Genomic DNA, 22,622 nt, shown 5'->3' with positions numbered 1-22,622 from the left:
CTTTGTTCCAGCATGGACAGCCTGAGGCCACATTCAGGTACTCACTGAAGTATGGTGTTATTAGTAAGTAAGCCCTTGGTGAGTGGAAATTATTACTGGAACACATGGAATTCTTAATAAATATTCTAGGTGGGCTGAAGGGGACTTCACAATATATATGAATTCATAGGCAAAGAAATTATTTCAGTTCTACTTTCCAGGAAGATTTCAAAGGCCTAAAGCTAAAATGTGTGGATTTACTTAACAAGCTGGGGAACTGTCCTGGATGCTGTACCTGGCCTTTCTCCATGTTCAGTGATTTCCTAGAATCAATACTATTTGGAATTCAAAAAAAAAAAAAAAAAGAAAGAAAGAAAGAAAAAAGAAAAAAAAATAGAACAAACAAACAGAAAAAGACTAAACAAACCGGACAATCTCTTGGGGTTTTTGCTTTCCATGCTTCCTCACTTTACACAGCTTGCCTCTTCCCCTCCCTCCTCTCTCCAGAACCTGCTAGTAGCAGAACCCTAGATTTTGATTCAGGCAACACAGGGGCAGGGTGTGGATGTAGATTTTCTTTGATTTTACTCTAAAGTAAGTTCACCTGCATTTCAATTGGATTTTTACTTAATTTAAAAGAGCTAGTATTCTTTATAGCTTGATTCATTCTGATTTGCCTATTTATTATTATGTTATTTCTTTATCTTAAATATCATCAAGGTGATATTTAAGTTGATAAAAATTCAACATATACTGATGATAACATAAACATAGCAACTGCAATATCAGTTTTATTTTCTTTGCGAAGTAATAACTGCACAATTAAATGTGAGAATACATTGCACTATGCTCACATTCTCTTATTTTCACTTAAATTTATCATTGAGAATTTTCCAAAACAAAACACTTATAAGTTTAACTATTTAAAAACAGCATTGCATTTCATGGTTTTGATGTATGTAATTAAACAAACAAATATGATTTCTGTAGTTAGACAAGTACACTGTTTCTAGGATTTTACTATTATAAGCAATGTTGTAATGATTAAACATATACCTATGTCTTTACACCCAGTGAAATAATGTATGTATAATAAATTATTTTTAAAAAAATTACTGGGTCAAAGGTCATATGTTTTTTAAATTTAACAAATTGCCCATTTACCCTTTCAAAAGCCAAGGAGACTTATACTCTCTTACCTGTGGTGCATAAGAATTCTTATTTCCTCATGTTTTTGTTAATTCGGTGCTTTGTAAATTTTTTTTTTTTTTTTTTGAGACAGAGTTTCGCTCTTGTTACCCAGGCTGGAGTGCAATGGCACGATCTCGGCTCACCGCAACCTCTGCCTCCTGGGTTCAGGCAATTCTTCTGCCTCAGCCTCCTGAGTAGCTGGGATTACAGGCACGCGCCACCACGCCCAGCTGATTTTTTTTATATTTTTAGTAGAGACGGGCTTTCACCATGTTGACCAGGATGGTCTTGATCTCCTGACCTCGTGATCCACCCGCCTCGGCCTCCCAAAGTACTGGGATTACAGGCTTGAGCCACTGCGCCCGGCCTGTAAAATTTTAAGTTGTTAATCTGATAGAAAAAATTTTATTCTAAAAGAGTCCTAATTTGAACTTCATTAATTATACTGAATACTATTTTATGAATGTATAAATACATGTGAATTCCCATTCTGTGTATTTTGTCCATTTAGGTTACAAGAAGTTGCCCTGTTCTCTTAAATATTCATGATTCTATGTTAAATAGGTAGCTCTATGTTAATCATATTTGCTGCAATTATTTTGTATTTTGTATTTTTATTTTAATCAGAGCATTATTACTTTGCAGGAATTTTGTGGTATAAAAGTTACTATTTTAATATGATCATTATTGTCATTCTAAGTACAGATGTACACTACCTCCTTGCTCCAGTTTCAAACTAGGTTTCTCTAATTTAATGTATCTTATACTTTAGATTCCAAATAAGATATTGTTTAGAAAAAAAAAGCAATTGTTTGTAAAAAAAAAAAAAATGAAAGAAAAAATCCAGCTCATTTTTAAATTGTCACATCTTACCCTGAAATTAAAATCTCTGCAATATGACCACAGAGTGTATTTCCAGGCTCTCATTAATAGAAATCTATACCATAAATCTGAACCATATTTTCTGTTCAGATCCACGTTCTGGCTTTTATTCTATTTTATTCTGCCAGAAATGTCTTTATTATTCTTTGTTTATAAAATCATACCAGATTTGAAATTATTTTTTAAATGCTACTCCCATTCCTATGCCTTCTCTGATTTCCTACTCTTCCTAAGAAATGTATTTTCTTATGACTCCATTTTTAAATACATCCAAGCCCTTTAATTATATCGTTCTCAAATTACCTTTTCTAGTATAGTTGTTTACATCCCATCCTCAAATATATGTACTATAGAGAAAAAACCCTCTCTTTTTAAAAGGAACTGCAAGAGGACACAACATAGGATTTCAATAAATATATTTTCAAAATTGTCAAAATTGCTGTTATGGATTTATTGACTGGATCTGAGTCAGAAAACATGGTTTGTGCCCTAACTCTGCTACCTAATGCAGCACTATTTTTGATATAATGAAGTCACCTTTCTGATATTAATGTATTTTAATTTTTATTCATTCTTTTACAAAGCAGATTTATCATAATACCTCCAGGATTATGTAAGATTAAACTAAATGATATTAAAATAAATTATTTTTGTGAAAGCACTTTATTATACATTTCAATTAAAATCTCAACTGTTATTATGCTCATCTAAATATAAAATTGCATGAATATGTATTCCAACAGGCTGGGATTTTTGCATAATTATTTTTCTTTAACAATTGAGTAATTGAAATTGACTTGAAATTTTATAAACATCTGTTGTTCTCAGGCATTAATGAAGCTAAAAGGTCATTCAAGGACAGAATCCATTCTGTCCCCTCAATGTCCCACTGTATTGAGTTATATTCAGAACTAAAAAGCTGGTAGAATACAGACTGTTAATCAGCTATGAAGGTCTAATAACTGTCATCTGAAACTATTTACAAAATTTTAGGTTATCTAGACTTTAAAACCATAAATTATAATTTATAGGTTATAATTGTAAGTACTTTAAGAAGGATATATAATACATGCCATTTATTGACTTCCCAATCATAGGAATAGTATAATTTATTATTATATGAAAAGTATGGTGCCAAATTTATGGTTAGCATGCTGAGTCAAGGATAGATGTAAATCCATGTTTACTTCTAGATTCAAAATGTAACATTAATCTTCCTATTCCATCAGCAGAAATCTCTTTCTAAGGAATCAGTATATGGTTGTCCCTTGGTATCTGTGGGTCACTGGTTCCAGGATCTCCTGCCAATACCAAAATTCTCTAGTGTTCAAGTCCTTGACATAAAATGTCATATAATTTGCATATAACCTAAGCACATTCTCTCATCTATTTTAAATAATCTCTGAATTGCTTATAATACCAAATACCATATAAATGCTATAGGAATAGTTGCTATACTTGCTTCAGGAATAATGATCCAAAATATTCTGTGCATGTTTGTACAGATAGAATTTTTTTCCTGAAGATTTTTTGATCTGCAGTAGGTTGAATCCACCAATTTGAAACCTGTCAATACAGAGGGTCAACTGTACTCATTTACGCAATAGCAAAATCTTAGAGTGGTCTCCATATCCATTGTCATCTCCTGCTTCACCCAATCCATCAACAAATCCTCTCAATTCTACTTCCTAATTTACTTTCCATTCTTTGTCTATGCTGCCACAGCTTATTTGAGTTTTCATCTAGATAATTATAATAATTTCCTAATTTATATAATTATCTCTAACTTTTTTTATTACCCATTCTTCACAGTGTCCCCAAAACACACACTGAATCCTGTTGCATTCCTTCCTTACACACATTCATTTGCTTTTTCTTCCCTATATTCAGAAAACATTAATAAGTTTTATGTATATAAAGTAAGGGCTCTATGGCTACTCGGAACTCAGGCTTGCCACATCAGGCATATTTTTCCAGTTTCAGTATTTATATTTTTTCAGTTTTAGCATTATAAGCAGAAACTCCACTTACTAATCAGATTATTTGTTATACTGATAATGTTTTGGCTGACCTATTTAGTTAAAATTGTCTTTCCCCATATGCCTGAAAAAATCCTACTTCTCCGTTAGGACATACACATATGTCACTTCCGATGTGACTATTTCTCTAGCCAACTGTGGCTGGAATTGCTTCCCTCTTTCTTTGTGGTTCCTCCACATAACAACAATGTTGGTGCATCTGTATTTGCTGTGCAATTACTCTTATCATTTGTCTGTTTACAATAAATTTGGATCTTTCTAAAATGAGACACCATGGCTTTCCAACTCTATGTCTTTTAGTCCTTGGCATATATTGGTCCTCTATTAATATTTGTTGTTATTTGGGAATAGGAATAATGAAAATAAGAGCTCAAATGATCTGTGAAGGAAGAGAAGCAGATAGGGCATGTGAAACAATATTCTTCACAGTGTAGTATTTTTTATTTTTTGCCCACAGCACTCTTGCCATTTGCAATAAGTTGCATCACTCATGGGTTGTTATTACTGAGGTCCTCACAGAAGAAATACCATTCCATTTCTTGCTGCTCTCTGTAGAGTTTATACTTCATTATTTCCCCGCAGGCTTCAGTGTCCTTCTTTTTTTTTTTCACATTCCCTTGTTTTTTTTCTTTCAGTAGTATCGGTGATGAAAGGCTGATGCCAAGTAATGAACTTCACATCCTTTAAAAAAACAAACAAAAATCTCAGTTCAAACTGATGGTTTATTTTATAAACAAAAGCATCGCTCTATATGTGCAAACACCTTCAGCACAACGTGGTAGGATATGCCAATTGATGAAATGCCAAAGCTCCATAATGGAAAAATAAGAAAAGGATCAAAACTCTTTTCACCGAAGAAAGTGCTATTAGTTCAAGTAGCACTTAACTGGCGAAATGAATATGCCCAGCAGCAGAAATGTTGTCTTTGGCAGCTGCAATACCTAAGACCCACTAGCTGCCCTTTGTTCCTGTGTATGCTGAGTATCATATCCTAGGGAGGATGATTCCATTTGGATTAAGTTCTTAAAAAAAAATCATAAAATAAGGTGTTGGGTGAATTATGTAGGGTTTTCCCATGTGCAAACTTCTCACTATTTAAAGTGTTGTCATTGTGATTTTTTTTCCTACCATGCAGTTTTCTTCTACCAGAGTGCATTTTGAAGGCATAGAACAGAAAGGAAATGAATGTGGGCATGGGGTTGAAGAAACAAAGCTTAGAAAATTGGCAGATGGTAATGATCCTTGTAGTTATGCCCTCAGGAATAAAACATTACCAAAATGTACCTGAATGTATCACTTATGGGGAGGCAGTAGTACTTAAGACAATATCCTGTGTTTAGAAAGGCATTGTAACTGCTAATAGACAATAGTGGAAAGGTTTCTGATAACCCTTTTTTTAATCATTCTGATAACCTTTTAAAATCTTTTTTAATCATCCTGATAAACCTTTTTATCTTTTTAAATCTGATAACATTTTTTAAAATTGGATAAAATATATGCATCCTCTGTTTATATTCATTTTGGTAATCCACAATAAGTTATGAAAGACATAGAAGTGACTGAACTCTCTTGTGATACACAGCTGGATTGCGTTGTATTGTACCAATGATACCCTCTCAATGTGTCTACTGCTAAATAAGAGTAGTATTTTTATTAGCCATCCAGTAGATGGGTTATTAGTAGGGTTGCCAAAATCAACCAATAAAAATAAGGAAAGTGAGCTAAATTTGAATTTCAGATGAAAAATAACTTTAAAAACAGTCAACCTCTTGCAAAACCTTTGTTGTTCATCACTAACTCTGAATTAACTGGGCACCTTATATTCGATCTAGCAACTCCTTATTAGGATATTACCAATCTCTTTTAAATAAGCATAGATTTTTATCTTGTTGTAGAAGCATGGCATAGAGCATAGATTAATCCTCAGTGGACTTTACGTAGAGAAAATATTGACAACTATACCTTGATCTTCTTGAGCCCCAGTATGGTAGAGGCAGAAAGTTTTGACCAACATAGACCACTGATAAATACATGCTTATCATGTGTCTGAGGCTAAGAGCAATAGCATATGAAATCTTGTTTTAAAATAGAAGAAAAGAAGCATTCAACTATATTCTATACTAATAATATGACCAAATGTTAAGTGAGTTTTAGCTCCGAGGTTTTATTTCTGAAATAGGTGCTTCGGTCATCTGATTGCAGAATATGTTCTGGTTAATTAAGATACTTAGGAGTGCATTGTATACATCCATACAAGATGAAGAATTAACCTTATTTATTAAGAATAAATGCATAAATTTTAAAATGTTTAAAAATATTTAAATGTAGGCAAATTTTCCATTTGTCAGCATATACAAGGTTTGACTGTGGCAGCAAAGTATATTTATCATATTTTATCACATTTTATAAACAGATTCTAAATAAATTTTTTTTTCAGATAGACTATGATAGGAGGCAATGGTAAAAAAAAATAAACTAAATCGGTAGTATTCAAGATAAGAAGAATTACTCTTATTCCTTGAGAATGAGGGTAAGAAAGCTACAGAAATGTTCAGTTCATTGGTTAATTTTGAATGCTGAAGATAGGAGGAAATTTAATAATGCAATGAGTTATGGACCATGTTTTCTCACATTATTTTTCTCACAAAGATAATGCCTTTTCTCAAAGGCATATCACAGTGACTTAAAATTTTGAAATAGGGTAAGTTCCAAAAAGTACTGAAAATATAAATATATTTTAATGTAGTGTGTATTTAGCTTATATTTCAAATTTTCTCTTCTAATAAAATAATTGGGAGGTACTCTTGAAATGTTTCTTCTTGTAGGTTTAATTTTTAGTGAAGTAAATGTTGGGATTTCTTTTATAATATATTGCCTAAAAATATTTTCAGGGGATTTGAAGTATTAGGCATGTCTGATTTAATTTGTTCATGTATGTTAAAACCTATGTGACTAGTGTAAAAGTAGGATTAAATATAACTAATACCAGATGTGAGCCATATAATATATTGGTATAAAAATAGAAAAGTAATTATGTTCCACTTTGTAAATACTTTTAAACAATTTTTATGCAAGTGAAAATCCCACATAATACCAGACACAAAGTATGAGGTAGTGGAAGATCAGAAGATTAGGTAAACTAAATTATTCATATCAACATTTTTAGAAAATTACTTAAAATAATGCTTAGTTTTTAACTTATTATAACTGAAAGAACAAAATTAAACTTTATTCTGATAAATTATTTACACACAACTCACAAAGTGTAATATCAAAATATTAAGTAGATTGAGTAAGATAATGAAATATTAGCTCATGCATATTTTTTATGTGAAAGAAATGAACCTTTATCTATCAGTTTATTTCATTTCTTGTAATACATTGAAAATGTAGTTAGTGATAACTCAATTGAAATATAAGAGCTCAGTGATAAAAATTTTCATTTATTTAAAGCTATTTATTGTAGCTGTAAAAGTTAAAGTATAGATATCCTCATAAAATTGGAAAGGAAATGTGTGAAAAATAGAAATTAGTTGCCAGACTCTTTAGTCTATGTTGTTCTTTACAGTATCCTTATGTACTTGTAGTTTTTTATTTAAAAAATCAAGTACAATATCTTTATTCAGTTAAAAATAAAGAAAAAATAAAATTTTTCATCATTCATTGATGTTTAAAGTATAAAAAAAGCTATTTAAATATATTTTATTTTTTATTTCTGTGAGAAATTGTTAACCACTAGTTTCTAACATATACAATAATTATTTTTTTCTTCTGTAATGGTTATTATTGTTAAAATATAATATAAATCCTTTTATGTTAATCTCTGTATTTATTCTTCATATTCTTGAGGACTATTAACATAATAAAGAGAAAATAAAATGCTGAAGTCAATTTATATGACAAAGATATATTTTATATTGAATTATTTAAAAAATATAATTCTCCATTTGAGTCAGATATAAATTTTCAAAATAATACTATCTGATGAAAATGAAATGACCTCTATATCTTAATGGACAATACAAATTAAATTAATGTGCAACTAGAAAACATATAGAATAGAGCCTTATTTTTCAAATCTATTATTATGTTAGAATAGCTCAGTTTTGGCACAAAAGGATTGATCATATGCAATCCCAAATACTATATTTTAATAAGTTCAAATATAATACAAATGATGATGTAATTTATGTTCTAAGTTATAAGTATGTATGAAAAATTGCATAAAATCAAAATTTTAAAATACAGGAATAATAATGCAAAAAGAAAACCTTCAAATAGATATAAGGGAAAAATAAAATTATATACATAACCATAGGTTTTTGAGCAATCTTGATTATCTTCACAAATTTTCTACAGGACTCCAAATAGTAAAATCTTTGAGAACAGACATAATATCTGCCTTTCAATTTCTTTTCATATTTCCAAGCATCTAACATTAAGACTGATGCATAATAGACACTCAATAATAAATGTTTGTTAATAAGTGAAGGAACTATATAAATTAGAGTTTTCTTTACTCTTATGTTCAAATTCGGATACAAATAAATGGTTTTAAGTTTAGATAGAGAGCATACAGGAGAATTTTGGTATCCTTCTAGGATATTAGTTGTATACAATTCTAAATGATTTTAATAATTAATATTGTGTAAAAGTGCAGATTTTTTCCATTGTTTTGCATGAAATCTTCCTTCTCATATTTAAAATGAGTATCACTGATTTTTGTTATTGGGAGTCTATTTTGTATGTGTGAAATTGTACAATATATGTGACAATTGGGGGAAGAGGCTCTTGATAAACTATAATCATTTAGTTAAATGAAATTATATTGTAAACTAGTAAGTAATCTATTTAATTATAATTCTAAATTAATTTCATTAAAGAAATATATCTGTGTCATGTCTCTCTATACTTAGACTGTGATTGTCCATTATCCTTCTTTTGTTAGCTTTGCGAATTATTGAGCTGGGTAATTAAACTTCATATTGTAACTGGATTAGATGTAACTGGATTTTCTGGAACTCAGGTTTTTGGCCTCTCCAACCCTTACAAATTGGGAAGGGGGCCTCAGTGTCTCGGTGAGTGTTACAGCTCACATAGAACTCATGGGCTCAAAGAATATGCAGTAGTGCAGTTTAATAGGCAGAGTGAAAGGACAGCTTCCAGGCCATGGAAGGGTACTCACAGGGTGTGCCGCTGCAGGCTTGGGTGGCTGGAGCTTATAGTCCTAAGTTATTCCCTCCCCTTTTTATTCTAGCACAATGAGAGGAGTTTTTTCCAAATTTTCTCTGGGTCAGTTGATCGTTGAATCCTTTAATATATTGGTTACTGTTTTAAAATCCTGAGTCACTGAGCCTCCGTCTTTAGGAACCAAAAGCAAGAAGATTCCTGTGCTGGGAATAAAGCCCCTAGCTGGCCAGAGGGTGGGAAAATCCTGGCACTGGGAACAAAGCCCCTAGCCAGCCAGAGTCAGGAAAATTCCTGCACTGGGAACAAAGTCCCTAGCTGACACTGTAAGTTCCTTTCACACAGTCCCTCAGTCCCTCCTCTGAACAGGAAAGTCCAACTGCTGTTTGGACAAAGGTGACCACTCGAATTCCTGCTAAACTGGGGCGTAGAAAGGGGCCCTGCTGTTGAGATTTCCTCCAGAGGGGAGTCTTCTGGAGTTACAGGTTGATCCAGTGGTCCATGACCGAAATGAGCCAAGGACATTTGGGGTTCCATTTGCAGGACCATTTGTAGCTTCATGGCCTCAATTCTGGAAGAAACAAATTTCGCAAGAAAGTTAAAGATGCAAGACTCAAAGGCAAGCAATAATAGGATGGTTTTTAAGGGGCCCAGAAAAGGGGAGAGCCAGGGTGGCCAGTGTTAAGTAAGCTCCATGATCCTCTTTCTTGGAGATTCTTAGCCTTGTGTTATATTCGGTCCCTGAGTTCTTTAACCTTGTTTAGGATGATATCCGATTAGTTTACAAAATAATGGCATCCTTCTCTAAGAGGAGACAAGTTCCTCCTCTCTCTGCCATTAACAGAGTCAGGGCCCTTCAATTTTGAAGAGCCATGGCAGCTAAAATGTTAAGCTGCTTTTGTAGAGTTACGAGAGAATCAGCAACATTTTTCATGTCATTATTTAAATCCTGGGATAGTTTGTAGTAAAACTGAATGCAGGTAGTAATTCCTCTGATACCAGTATCAAGTCCGCCTATTTTTCTGGCCCCCATGAGGAATAGAAGATTTGGGGTTGGAGTATGTCATGACCTGGGCAAGAGAATGTTCTACAATTGCAAATTAGTGTAAATGGTCATGTGGGAGGGCACTAGGAAGGAGAGGAGACATGTTTCTTCTAGGGTATTATTTAGACAGCAGAAGGCTAAGGAGCCACAAACAATCAGTCTGGTGCTGGAAGTTGAGGCCTGGGGATAGGTAACCCAGTTTTGGCATAGAGAAGCACTGGAATTGTTAGTAAAGTTTACACAAGCGAAGTTGGAGGCAGATAGGATTTGTAGATTGGTGACCAAGGAACCTATAAGCCCCATATGATTTGATGGTGGGTTGTGTTACCTAAGTATGGAACTGGAACCAGGATATAGGGTTTGAAGTGTAGTGGGAGGCACATGCAACAGTTAACTTGGCTATCAAAGGAGGCCTCATGCATTTCTGTGAGGGTGGTGTTAAATAAGTTGAGCAGACAGGAATGTGTGCAAAGGATCTCGTGTAGCTTAGAAAGGTCCAGACCTTGGTAGGAATTGACGGTGGTTTGCTTAAGCTAGAGGTTACTTCCTGGAAACACTGTTCCTGTGCCTGACCTTGAACTCCACCCCCATCTGAAGTCCCGATGTGGGTAAAGTACGTCCAGCAAGCGGTGGTTCCCGTGGCAGCTGGACAATTAGGGCTGGTTATCGTTCCCATCCAATATGTGTGTGAGTTGTATGTGCACAGGGAAGCAGATGTATAGCGATTTTTGTGCATGTAAGTATAGGATGTAAAGGAGGCCTGTAGACCTGATCCCCAAGACTAGTTGGAGAATGGATTTGTTCCTTGTGCAATATTGTTCCAGTTGTACCCCTTTGAGTGCATTTGCAGGTGGGATGGGAATGAAGCAGGGAACAGGCAGCAAAGAGGATAATGAGGGCCACAGGAGAGGTCATAGTAAGAGTGATAATATCAGAGGGAGAGGAGGAGAGCTATTAGAGGTATAATTAGGCAGAAAGCCATGGTTATGGAGAGTCTATGGGATGTGGGCCAAGTCTTAGGGGTGACTACATAGAGTCTGGTTGCAAATAGTAAAGTTAAGAGTGATCTTCCCATCAATCCCAGAATGTAAGTTAGACTCATGAGTTAGTTACTTTCCTGAGGGTCTCATCAGAAGAGCAACCACAAATCCTCTAATGACTCACCAGTGTATGAAAGGTAGCTTAGAGAGTGGAGAAGAGAACCCCTGGTCCAAGATTTCAGCCGAGTGTGATGGATCCACAAGTCAATTCCCACCACGTTAACTGCCGTTGGGGTAGACAGAATGACTGAAATTGGTCCTTCCCAAGATGGACCTAAAGAGGGAGAGTCAGAGGGTAGAGACTTGACAAGTACCAAATCTCCAGGGCAGAATCACTCTTTCTTTTTTCCCCAGGGTGTCCTTCAGGTAAGGCCTTAAGTGCCAAGTTGGTACTTGACCAAGGAGGTTATATCTTTTATTAGATCTGCTGGTTCTTTGTCTAATATGAGATCATTGGTAAGAAAGGCTCATCCGTACAGCATCTCATAGGGAACGGGTCCCATTTTCTGAGGAGAGTTTCCAGCGCTTGAGTACTATTGGTAACAGAGTGAGCCACGAGAGAGGTGAGTTTCCTGTGCAAGATTTCTTTTTTCTTTTTTTTCTTTTTTTTTTTTTTTTTTTTGACGGAGTTTCGCTCTTATTACCCAGGCTGGAGTGCAATGGCACGGTCTCGGCTCACCACAACCTCCGCCTCCTGGGTTCAGGCGATTCTCCTGCCTCATCCTCCTGAGTAGCTGGGATTACAGGCATGCGCCACCATGCCCAGCTAATTTTTTGTAATTTTAGTAGAGACGGGGTTTCACCATGTTGACCAGGACGGTCTCGATCTCTTGACCTCATGATCCACCCGCCTCGGCCTCCCAAAGTGCTGGGATTACAGGCTTGAGCAAGATTTTTTAAGTGTCTCTTTAGAGTTTTGTTCATCTTTTCCACTTTTCCTGAGGATTGAGGCCTCCAAGCACAGTGGAGATGATTCCCAATGCTGTGGAAATTCCTTGGGTTACTGCAGCTCTGAAGGTGGAACCATTATCACTTTGAAGACAGAGAGGGAGGCCGAATCTAGGGATTATTTCATTAATCAGGACTTTTATTACCTTTTGGGCTTTTTCTATCCTACAGGGAAAAGCTTCCACCCGGTTTGGGTAGGTACCTACACATGTTAACAGATGTTAATATCCCCGAGACCTAGGCATGTGGGTAGTCCATTTGCCAGTCGTCACCTGCATAATGACTGGTTCGCTGTCCCTCAGGAGGAATTTTGAGATGTGTTTTTCTGGCATATTTCACATCCTTTGACTATTTGTTGGATAGTTTTGAAGAGACCTTTCTCTGTAAATATAGATTTGGTCATTTGATAGGTATTTTCTATACCCATATGGAATGCTTGATGTAGCAATTATTGTGTATTTAAGTACGTCCCACCAGCTGGCAGCAGGGAGGAGTACATTTCCTTTCTCAGCAGCTAGCTATCCTGAAGGAAGAAGATTATGTCCCTGGGAGATTGCCCCCTCTGCCTCTTCTGATGAGTACTGAGGTGTAGTACCCTGAAGAGGGGTTTCCTATATTAAAGGTCCTTCTGTAAAACCTTGCTTAGCTGCCTTTTTTTCCTTCGAGGTTAGCTCTGTGATCACCCTCTGCTTCCTTTTCATCTCCTTTCTGGTGACCTTGGCAGTGTAAGACTGCCACTTCTTTGGGTTGTTGGACAGCTTGTAATAAATCTAAAATTTCTTTATGATATTTAATGGGAGTTCCTGCTGAGGTTAAGAACTCTCTTTCCTTCTGCAGCAGGAGCATGTAGAACCAGATAAGTGTACTTGGAATCCGTGTATCTGTTTATTCTCTTTTCCAATGTGAGAGCTTGAGTGAGAGCTACTAGCTCTGCGAGTTGGGCATCTAGGTCCTGGAGGAAGGGGATTACTTTCAAGCACCTTTTGATCACTGACTGCTGCATATCCTGCCTTCTGAACTCAATTTTCCGTAAAGGAACTTCTGTCAGTCTACAGGTTAAGGTCAGGATCAGCTAGAGGAGTTTCTGAGAGATCTTCTTGGGCCATGTAGTTTTGAGCTATGACCTGCTGACAGTCATGTTCTCTGCCCCACCTTTGGGAAGAAACGTAGCTGGATTAAGGGCTGTACCTGTGCACAGCTGAAATATGGGCTCTTATAGCATGAAGGCCTGAAATTTGAGTAAGCCTCCTTTAGAGGCTAGAATTTCAGCTACATCATGTGAAGCCCATATGGTTAGATCTTTTTCCTGCACTATTTTAATGGCTTTTGAGACAAATATATCCACTGTGGCTACTATCCACAAGCAGTGTGTCCAGCCTTTTGCTACTACATCAATTTCCTTACTTAGGTATGCCATTGGTTGTGGCATGGTCCCTCAAGTCTGGGTTAGAACCCCCAGCACCATTCCTGACTTTTCCTGAGGAAAAGCCATTTTCTGTAGGAAAGCTTACAGCTGGAGCCTGCAGTAATGCCAGCTTCAGGGTCTGAAAGGCTGCCCTGGCCATAGGGTCCCATTGTATCAGATGGATGTTGACTTTTTGGGTTTCCTTAATCAGAGTGTATAGAGATTTGGCTATCTCACCACATCTTGGAAACCACAATCAGCAGAAAATAGTTATTCCTTAAAATCCCTGCAGCTGTTTTAAGGATTTTGGATGCAGGAAAACTAGTATGGGTTGGAGACATTCATCAAGTCCTGGAATGCCTTTGGACAAAACAAGTTGTAGGTATTTTACCTGATGCCTACAAAGTCGGGCTTTTGATTTGGAAACCTTATATCCACAGGTGGCCAGAAAGTTCAAGAGGTCCTCAGTGAGTTCTTGAGTTAGCAGTTAAAAGTAAGTCATCCACGTCTTGGAGAAGCAGTGTACCTGGATGTAAAAAATGACCAATGTCCTGAGCTAAAGCCTGGCCAAACAGGTGAGGGCTATCTCAAAAGCCCTGGGTTAACACTATCCAGGTGAGCTAAGAAGTGTAATCTGAAGGGTCTTCAAAGGCGAACAGAAATTGGGAGTCAGGAGCTAATGGAACACAGAACAAATCATCCTTAAAGTCCAGGACTGTAAACCACTGTGCCTCTCCTGGTAGTTGAGAGAGCAAGGTGTGTGGGTTGGGTAGAGCTGGGTAAAAAGGGATCACAGCTTCATTGATAAACCTGAGACCTTGCACCAGGTTCCATTGTCAATTAGGTTTATACTCCTAAAATTGGAGTATTACAAGGGTTGTTACAGGACCTTATTAGACCCTGAGCTTTTAAATATTTTACAATATCCTGTAGAACCTTTTTGACCTCCAGTCTTAGGGGGTACTGTCTGTGGTAAGGAAAAGAGATGGGATCCTTTAGTTTTATTTGAATTGGGCAGGCATTCATTGCCTGTCCAACTTGTCCCTCCACTGACCAGACCTTGAGATTAATCCCTTCTTCAAATATTGGGCAGCAGAGAGGGATCTTTTTCCTGACATTCATATAGATAATGTTTCCTGCTCTGGCTAACAGGTCCTGTCCTAGTTAAGGAGTGGAACTTTTTGGCATGATGAGGAAGGCATGGGAGAAGAGCATAGTTCCCCAGTTACAGCGTAGGGGCTGGGAGAAATATCAGGAGACTGCTTGTCCTAGGACTCCTCAGACGGTTACAGACTTGGAGGGAAACCATCCAGGACAAGAAAGCAAAACCGAGAAGGCCACGCCAGTGTCCAGGAGAAGACTAACCTCCTGAGCCTCCATGGTTAGCTTCGCCCAGGGCTCAGTGAGGGTGGTGGCTTGTGCTGCCCCTTGCCCTGGGCACCCTCAGTTCTGCTGTTGGATCACCTTGTTAGCCACCTCAGAACCTTGGTCACCTGGGAAACTTCATCCCCTGGGACAGTGTGCCTTCCAGTGATCCCCTTGGCACAGTGGGCAAGCATGAGGAGGTGGTCCATTCCTTTTGGGACAGTCTTTCTTAAAGTGTCCCAGTAGGTTGTAGTGGTAGCAAGCTTAGGTACCAGACGGGCAGCTAACCCAAGCTTTTTCCTTTTCCAAGCTTCTTAATTCTGCCTGTCTTGACAAGGGTTGTGGCCTTTTTCTTGTCTCTTCTGTCCCTTTTGGCCTGTTCCCCTGATCTCTATTATAAAATACTCAGGTTGCTAGATCTAGTAATGATTCTAGACTTTGTTCTGGCCCCATGGCCAGTTTTTGGAGCTTCCTTCTAATGTCTGCTGCTGATTGCATGGTAAATTTATCTTTTAATATTAGCTGATCCTCGATGGAGTCTGATGACAGGGAAGTATACTTTCTTAAGGCCTCCCGTAACTGCTCAAGGAAGGCTGTTGGGTTTTCTTCCTTTCCTTGAGTTATGGTGATTAACATTGCATAGTTCATGCGTTTCTTCCTGTAGGTATGTAGATCAATAGGTACCTACAATTCCAGTCCCCATGTTCTGAGTCAGGATCTAAGTGAGGGTCCATTCTAGGGACAGCCTGTTGACCTGTAGGGAATCTTTCCCTTTCCTCTGGCATCATTTTGACATTTACTTGACTAAGGTACCAAGTGTCCCCTAACTCCTGAGCTGCTGTTAGAGTGACATCTCTCTCATTACTGGTTAAGGTCTGGCTAAGCAGTAAAATGATATCTTTCCAATCTAGCTCAAAGGATTGACCCAAGCCCTGCAGAACATCTATGTACTTGTCCATGTCACCTGAAAATTTTCCTAAGTCCTCCTTGATTTGCTTTAAGTCACAAGGTGTAAAGAGCATGTACTTTGGTTGGGCCAAATTCCCCTCCTACAGTCTGAAGAGGGCAGAGTTGGGGCATCCTAGTAGCCTGTGCTGTTTTGGTTTTCCCTGATTCCTATTGGGTCATAGAAGCTGGGGAGAGCCTGTTGGCATCAGTGGAGGGAGGAGCCATAGAGAGTCCAGGGCATGGGGGTAGTCCCAGGGAGCGGCCAGTAGGACATAAGTTATAAGCTTTACATAGTTGAGGAATATCCCATAGGGAAAAGAAAGCTTGCACATAGGGGACTTCACTCCATTTACCTTCCCTCCTACAGAAAATGTCTAACTGCAGAAGAGTGTTATAATTTATACTTCCCTCAGGTGGCCAGGATTCTCCACTCTCAAGAGGGTATTGTGGCCAGGCCATGCTGCAGAATAAGATAAGTTGCTTCTTCTTCAAAGATTGTGGATCAAATTGGTCTGTTATCCAGGATACACTTTAAGGGTGACTTTGCCTTGGGAATAGTAGCACCCATCTGAAGTTGAACACAGGGATGCATGAATCTTGGCTTATGCCTGGTAATTGCCAACCCTGGGGCATCCCTCAGCTGTACAGCACTCTGTAATTTTTCTGCAACCTAGATGTGTGCTTATCTGGTGGGCCTTCCCCATTTGCTGGGTTTAATCATGCTTACCAGCATAATGGTCATATACTCACTGTCTAATGTCTTTTTTTAGCCACCTTAAAGGACATGGGGACTGCTGGGTTTAGTAGCCCTGTACCAGCATGTCCTTGAAGAACTAGGCCAGTGAGGCTTACGTGATGGTCATCATTTACATTCCCTAGCAAGGGTCCAATTAGCATAGGCTTGACCATAAAACTGCCCCAGGATAAATTCCTTGAGAAGGGTCTCTAAACATAACAATCTTACAGAAGCTAATGGCTGGCTGCAGGGTCAAGGCCAGGACAATGCCCCTCAGACCAAAGCCTTCTCTCCTCACTTTCCATCATAGGAGTATGCCCTATCGCTGTGGGCCCTGTAATTAACTACTTGAGTCTTGGACCAGGTCTGATTATGATGCTCTAGATGGAAAAGTTCTGCCATATGGAGGACTGATCCCAAACATGACAAATGGTAGGCTGCAGGGTCCTGGCACCATTCAGTTGGATTGGGAAATTTTGGGTAACAGAAAATAAAACATCTTATAGCCTCCAGTACCCACTGATAGACCCTGGCTCTGTCAGGACACAGCCTAGTACAGCAGACTAAGGGAACCAGTCCTGTGTATTTATACCATAGGTGGTCCTCATAGGTATAGGCCTAGGGGCACCACGGGAAAAGGTCCCCGGACTGCCACCCCAAGAGCCCCAAGGTCCTAGCAGGAAGGGTAATGGTGTCAGGTGTAGTGAATATTTTAGAGGAAAGAGCCTGGAAGAAGCTTTTCTTGCAGATATCTGCACCCAGGAGGTTGGGGTATGAAAGGCTGAGTGGCATTTGCATGGGTGGCTGCCTCTTAAGGGGATCTAGGCAAGGCCATAACCTCAACAAGATCTAACTGGGGTTTTAGGAACATTGCTTTTCACCCCTAACCAACACCCGGCTTGAACCAGAGAAAGAGAGAATGGAGAGAGACTGAACTGGTTCCCAGCAAACCAGCACTCCCAGTTCTGAAGATCCAGGGTTTGTTAGAGAGTGCTTTCCCAGAAATCCTGACACCAGTGTCTTTAGTCCAGCCCCTGCGCTTGTCGCTTCTAATTGACCAACAGTTGTCTGGTAATTTGCCTCCTGAGAAGGACAGATAAGCAAGTGAAAGGGGTCCAGAGTCACTCACTGCACTGAAGTTCAAAGTAGCTCCTGGCTGTCTCACCAACAGATGTAACTGGATTAGATGCCACCAGATTTTCTGGAACTCAGGTTCTTGGCCTCTCTAACCCTGATGAATGGGGAAGGGGGCCAAGATGTCAAGGTTAGTGTTACGGCTCAAAGAGAAGTCATGGACCCAAAGAATGTGCCATAGTGTGGTTTATTAGGCAGAGCAAAAGGACAGTTTCCATGCCATGGAAGGGAACCCAGAGGGGGTGCTGCTATAGGCTCGGGCAGCTGTAGTTTATACCCTGTGTTCTTCCTTCCTCTTTCTTGTTCTCATCTAGTGAGAGGGGTTTTTTCAAAATTTCTCTGGATCAGTTGATCCTTGAATCCTTTAACAGATTGGTTACTATTTTAAAACCCTGAGTCACTGAGCTGCTACCTTTAGGAGCCAGAGGTGGTAAAACTCCTGCACTGGGAACAAAGTCCCCAGCTGACCCTGGAAGTTCATCTTACACAGTCCCTCATTATTATAGGGTGCACATTAGTAAGTGTGAAAGGCAGTGCATCTTTTCATAGAGATAATCCTTTGATTATTTGTTTAGTTGCATACTTAAGAAGTAAATGCAAAAGGATCACAAAGTTGTGTTTGCTTTTATGTGGAAACATTCAGCACAATCAAAATATAACCTAGAAAATGAATTTCAGTTCTAGAGACTGATTCATATTGTGATAAGATCTTACTAACCTCTATTTGACTATTTTTTTTTATTTTAATAGAATACAAATTTATTTCACAGAGATCAGAAACTATATTAACAACCACTCTTATAATTGTGATAAGCTAAAAGTATTGATTTTCAAAGAAAATTATGGTATCAGTGGGAAAAATATTCTAGATAATGACTCCTCACAGTGATAAATGTGTAATTTAATATCTTTATATTAATTAAGGGATTTAAAATGTAGACTTTTAACATTTAAATGTATTCCTGTCTTAATTCTGATTTTTTTTAAATTTTGTAAAATATGTATACCAAATCATAAATTCAGGAGATTACTATTTCATTTAATACAAGCTTCTCAGAAATTATATTTTTGATGCATTCTCATAAGACTGTGAGGAAAATCAGAGCAAAATTAGAAGGTGCTTATGTGTTAAAGGGTCTATCATCAATTGCTTCTTTTACATATGTATAATACAGCTGCCATTCTCAAATAATTGGTTCAGGGATAAATTCTCCTCTGCATGCCACTATGTAAACTAAGGTCATAAGGGTTGTACCTCACAAGTCATGCAAACAATAAATAAGATAAAAGAGAAACATCTAAATGAGAAAACTCAAGTAAATATTGCCATCCGAAGGGAATACAATGGATATTTTAAACTTTTGCATTCAACAGGAACTTTTTAGAAAGGATCATTTAGTTCAATTGCACTCAGGGTGTTTTCTGAGTTTGCCTGATGGATGTTGGTTTGGAATGTCTATTTATATCTCTCTCAGATCCATTTTGTATTAAATGAATAATATTTTCAACTTCACTAATATATCAAAGCTATTGATTCTTTCAAAGTGAGTTGCATAAATGTTTCACCTCAAAGCATTTTAATATGTGCATAATATTTCTCAGTCTTCATGCCATGAATAACTGGTCATCTTTAAGCTGCTACTGGTTCCAATATTGTTTTCACTTCACCATTAGGTACACTTCCAGAGAGGATTACTGTAAGTGTGTATAGTTCAATTACTAGCAAGTATATATACAATTAAAGTCAGAGCCACCTCCCTGTCATCCAAGGTAAAGAGAGACACGTTAAAACTAACAAAGTGATAAAAGAGGCTTGAAATTGAAGCAGTTTAAAAAATGACAGTTTAATGAAAACAATGTAAAAATACTATCACTCTGATGGAAAACATCTGTCCTCCACCAATCTTGACTGATAGAAGGTTGTGAGGCTCTTAAGGAATGTGTTGCCAGTCTATGGTTATATCAACAACAGGTCAGGCATGACCTGTCTCTTTAATATCACAGTTATGACTGTCCAAATATATACCATTCCAACTGATTTTCTGTCTTCCACGTTGCAATAGGTTGCTTTAAAGTCCAATTCTTTTCACTGCTTTTTGGGCTTTTTCAAAGGAGAGTGGGAATAATGTCACTGAATTATAAAGATAAAAAAGATTTATGAAAATTAACATCCTAAAAGAGCATATTTTAATTGTTGTCATCCAGAGGAAAAAAATCACTGAGAGCTGTTTAACTTGGTACTGAAAAAGAGCTTACATATATATGTGTGTATGTGTGTATATATATATATATATATATATATATATACACTTAATTATGTATTATATATGTTATATATTATATATATGATTATTATAATAGTCAAAAAGAGACATCCTCTTATTTTGCTTTAAGATTTAGTTAAATTATTATTATCAATGGTTCATAATTTCTTGGTTTTTATTTTAACATTTGCTACAAGTTTCACTACAAAATCATTTGTAACTAAGAAAAATTTATGTGGGCTGGTAAATGTTTTTTACAACAGTGAGTATCATTTTTGTGTGATGTAAGGGTTAATAAGTTTTTCCATAGAATCTGAATTACTATGATAGACTTTCACAAAAGAGATGAGAAGTTTGTTTGTTTCAAATTGGCAATAAGCAAGTAGATTAGTCCTTAGGTCCCAAATTTGGAAGAAAATGAAAGTTAATACATTCAACTAAAAATGTTTATTTTTTTCTTTGTTCTCTGGTACATCAACAAGTAATTCTGAAATAAAATTTTGCAGGTGAAAAGCCTATAATGTGAAATAAACAATTTCCTTGCAGATAAGAAAAAACATTGAATTGCTTCTCATCTGCAGAAGTAGTTAATCCAGGTGCTGTTCAGACATGCCAAATGTTTAGTTACAAGTGACTTTAAAGTAAATGAGGAAATTTTAGTTCTTCAAGGAGTTTGGCTCTCAACTTATTCCGTCAGTGAAAATGTCTTCCCATTTTTTCCAATGAGATGATTTTTATTAGGTCCATCATGGCAATTTCAATCATTTAATCTTGTCAATCCCATAGTTAGCACTGCATTCCACTAAGTGTTTCTGAGCTGGGCGCATGGGATAGGAGAGGACAAGAATACATAAGTAGTCACAATACAAAATATGACTTCCCAATTTACTTTTGTTTCTCAGTGCTTTTTTCCCCTAAAATGACATGCTAATTTGCATGGTTTTGAGTAATTAGTCACTTTATATATTCCATCCCCCCGTGTTGTAGCAGGAGGGACTTTCACATGCAGGCATAAACAAACAGAATCCTAGGATGTCTTTGGGTTATACTGCATCAAATTTTTCAGAGCCCTTAGGAAACCCCATCTTCATGAAAACTTTATTTCAAAGGAGCGTTTATTTAAGTTTTCCACCTTATACACATTAGTGATTTTCATACTTAAATTATTTGATAAAATAGTTATTTTTATGTGTGTAATTCCTTATGCTTGGGAATAATCTAAATGTAAACCAAGTCAATTTCATCTTAACACATTTTAATTCACTTCTCTAATACTGATCATCAATATATTTTCCAAAACAAATCTAAGTTAAGGTTGAGACACAAATTACTTTTCATATTTAGGAGAAAAAATTTCTATAGAGAGTTTAAATATAAAAATCCATAATGTTGTTCCTGACACATACTATTAAAATTAATTTTAATTCAGCACTCTTATATTTCCAGTGATATTTGAATTTTCCTGATATATCAGAATGAAAACCTTAGGTAGGTGCTAAATATATTTCACAACCCTCTTTAATATCTGACCTTTAGGTCAGAGCAGTTTATAGTATTTGTCATCCAAATAAAACTGATTTTCTGAGAGCATGTAAATCAGTAATAGAATATATTCACTTTATAAATAAGGAATTTGTTTTACAAACCTATATTTAAATATAAATAATAGTGAAGAAAAAAGTCAATGAACTAGCTTATAAATGATACTCTATGGGTGCCATTTTGGTATAATAATATTAAATATAAAAATGGTAGTTAAATATATCTTAAAGTCCTATTATCCCATCTCTGCTTCAGTTATATTAACGTTTCCATCAGATTTCATTTATCTTGCATTTCTGAGTTCTGGTCTTTTCCTCTGCTGGTAAAATGTGAGTCAATGTGTCACCTGAGCCTTACGATTTAGAATTTGGTTTTACATAATTAAAGACTCTTAATCTCAATTAAACTCAATATATCTTCTTTTATTCTAAGCAAGCTATAGTCTAGATTTATAATTTTCACTAATATGTTAGTCTTTTCTAGGAAACTTTCTAAGTTTTCTTAGCTATGAAATTGAGAAATGTTTTACACAAAACCCCTGTCTTCACAGAGATGGTATGGTTTGTATAGTTTTTAGTCCAATACACCTGGCTTAGAATCCTAGTCCCATTCACTAGATTGGCGCAGGGCCTGGCATACGCTAGGTTCACATTATTTTCATTCTTTTCATCTACTTTATACACTATTCATTATTTGCAGGGTTAGACACAGTCTTACAGAGGCCCACATATTAAAAATAACCCATTACAGCAATGTGATTTCAAAACTATCAGAATGAAACACTCAAAGGATGGCATGTGCAAGTTTATTTTTTACTATAATCTTAATAAAAGCAAGAAATATCATTTTTCAATTCCTATTTTGATTGTCACCATAAAAATTTGGCTAATATTTGAAGGTTGAGCCATATCTCTATT

Source organism: Saimiri boliviensis, chromosome 1 (genome assembly GCF_048565385.1).
Source record: "Saimiri boliviensis isolate mSaiBol1 chromosome 1, mSaiBol1.pri, whole genome shotgun sequence".
Taxonomy (NCBI): Eukaryota; Metazoa; Chordata; class Mammalia; order Primates; family Cebidae; genus Saimiri; species Saimiri boliviensis.
This window is presented reverse-complemented; position numbering follows the sequence as displayed.